This window comes from Pleurodeles waltl, chromosome 12, assembly GCF_031143425.1.
Source record: "Pleurodeles waltl isolate 20211129_DDA chromosome 12, aPleWal1.hap1.20221129, whole genome shotgun sequence".
NCBI lineage: Eukaryota > Metazoa > Chordata > Amphibia > Caudata > Salamandridae > Pleurodeles > Pleurodeles waltl.
This window is the reverse complement of record NC_090451.1, coordinates 111,127,548-111,130,433: the sequence shown is the minus strand read 5'-3', so window position 1 is coordinate 111,130,433 and position 2,886 is coordinate 111,127,548. Positions and strand designations below refer to the sequence as shown.

The following is a 2,886-nucleotide window of genomic DNA, read 5'->3' as shown; positions in this document are numbered from 1 at the left end:
AATGAGAGAGCATAACCACTGAGGTTCTGGTTAGCAGAGCCTCAGTGAGACAGTTAGGCACCACACAGGGAACATATACATGCACACCTATGAGCACTGGGGCCCTGTGTGACAGGGTCCCAGTGACACATACATATAGGCCACAAACCTATGAGCACTGGGGTCCTGACCAGCAGGATCCCAGTGACACATAACAACCATACTGAAAACATAGTGTTTTCACTATGAGCACTGAGGCCTGGCTATCAGGATCCCAGTGAGACAGTGAAAACAGTGACAAACACCCTGACATACACTCACAAACAGGCCAAAAGTGGGGGTAACAAGGCTAGAAAGAGGCTACCTTCTCACAGTAACTGTTCAAAAGTTGTCATGGAAAGGAGATTCATACAGCTCTGCAACCTGTTACAATCCTGTGAATAATATGTACCATCTGAAATACCAATAAATAAAACAAAATAAAAAATCTGCTGCACAACTTAGGGTAAGGCTGGTGTTGTAGTGGTAGATCTGAGGCCCTAGGAGAGCTGGAGACCCCACAGAGCTACAGCAGCTCAGAAGTCCACTTAGGCTTCATCAGGGACCCGTTTTGTGACTTGAAAACCCATTAATGCAACAATGAAGGGGTGAAGTAAATGTCATCAACATTGCATAAACTGGTGTTCTTTGCAGTTTTTTTAATAAATAACAGTGCCTGGAAGCCCTTCTGACTGTGAAGGTTTGTTTAACAAATAGTGTTGTAACAACATAAAAGAGGGGGAACTGTAAGACAGTTGCACAGATAGAAGGACGGATAGAAGGTTAAACAGATCGTCATAAATAAGCCACATGAACCGATGCATCTGTACAGGTTTGTAGGCAGAAAGGCAGGTATGTAGCTGTTAGTAAATCATGGATGAGATATAATCAGTTTCACAGAAACCGCTGTCAATCACACGCGCCTGCTTTAGAAATAACCACGCCACAAAGACCTTGGTAGTCAGCATGTAGGCTTTAAAGTGTTAACATAAACAGAGATGGGCAGAAATAGGCAGTAAGGCAGATACCCAGATTGAAATAGAAAGTAAATAGAAAGCACATGTAGTAATAGACGTGGACCGATAAGTATATAGAGAAGCAGCTGTTGGTACGAAAATGGGATCACATATGATCAACTTTGTGTGGACTGTCAGGATTTGAAAACGGTTGCTTCATACCAAAAAAAACATAGCGCCAAGATGTCCTCCTCAATGTCCCTATGAGCGTTATAGTGTTAACAAAGCATACAGCCAGGCATCAACACTCTGTTAGACAGGTTCACAGTCACGCACAGGTAGGTGAGCAGATAGATAAGCAGGCACACTGGCAAAAAGATGGATGGACAGATGAATGGATCAATAGATGGACGGACCTCTCTGTTAAACATGAGTCAAATGTAGGGATGGGCGTAACCAGTGTAACTCACTGTAGTGTAATTACGCGAAATTACAGCAACATTATGCGAGGTTGTACAGAATTACACAAGGCTATTTTCCTGGTGCAAAATACACGCTCAGATCCGAAAGGAACCTGATATACACTTTGCACAAGAAAATAGCTCTAAATGCAACAGAACTGGCACAACAGCCACTGCTCGCGCTCTTTTCCTCCGCTCTTGGGTAGATGTCTTTCCCCACATTACTCCAAATTCCACAAAGGAGCGTAATTGTGTAATTCACGATTCGACCACGACTAATAAACTTGGCTTAAGTTTTAAAACTTTCCCTCTAGCTGCCCGGTGATCCGTCGGGTGCGGGATGATGAAGCCAAACGCTGATTGGGTGAGCGCGCCTCTCAGTGTCCTTCTCCGTCGCCTCTTTCGTTCAGACCCTTGGGAGCTCAGTCTTACTTTCTATACAAATATTTATTTTTAGACATTTTTTCTTCGCGGCCTGAATTGCTGCAAAAACTGATATTTGACTAGCAGGATCCCTTTCAACATTGAAAGCTACTCCGCGTCAGTACAGGAGCCTTGGCGCTGCAGGTACAGGAGACACAGACATCCATCCCTCTTGCTGACCGTGTCCCGTGAAGCCAAACTGTAGCTCATACTTTTCACATCAGGACCGCCACAAACGTAAAAGCGCAGAAAGGTGAAATAAATAATAACATTGTTAACGCGTTCTTCAAAGACATTTAATTTCACCGTTGAAATTAGGTTCAAGCTCTTAACTCATGTAAATATTAAGAAGTGAGAATAAAAATGCTGCCCAACTGCCGTGACATTGCCACCCGCAATGCCGTGACTCGGATTCGAACCGAGGTTGCTGCGGCCACAACGCAGAGTACTAACCACTATACGATCACAGCAAGCTACTTGGGCTCTGAAAAGACTACCCTGGTGTGGCTCTGATAGGCTGAAAAAAGGTCACAGTGTCCGTGGAGTGGATAGATTTAGCGTTTGTTTAAAACCCATCTTTTCAAGTTAGATCAGGGTCTTTTCTTTGAGTAGCAGATCACAGCAAATATTTACCTCTCTGCTTCCAGTGACAAGACTCCCCATAAACCAAGAAGCTCAGACTTCTTAACAAGATCCACCACTCTGCCCTGCAAGTCTCAAGTGTTCTATGAGTGCTGGGGTCGGGGAAGTGAACACTGCAAAAACTTAATCCACGGCCGACCAAACTCCTCCAGGCCAGGAGGGGCTCGGAACAGGCCCCCACATATTGTTGTTCTTTTCTTTTCTGGGTGTCTCTTCAGACACATTCAGCTGCTTGGTGCATACTGCTTTAGAGTTGCATTGTGTGGAATGAAGTGGCGTAAACTTGACTAGCAAACAATGGAGTGGTGATGAATGGAGGGTCATAGAAGGGAGTAGATTGAAGTGCAAAGAGTAGAGTGACGTAATGTGTCATAGAATACAGTGTA

At 44.4% G+C, this 2,886-nt stretch overlaps 1 non-coding gene across 1 annotated transcript; it reads right to left on the bottom strand.

The window, feature by feature from the left end:
- Positions 1-2,256: 2,256 nt before the first annotated feature.
- TRNAH-GUG (transfer RNA histidin (anticodon GUG)) lies at positions 2,257-2,328 on the bottom strand. The gene has a single exon. It is a non-coding gene; the product is annotated as a tRNA-His (tRNA).
- Positions 2,329-2,886: the final 558 nt, after the last annotated feature.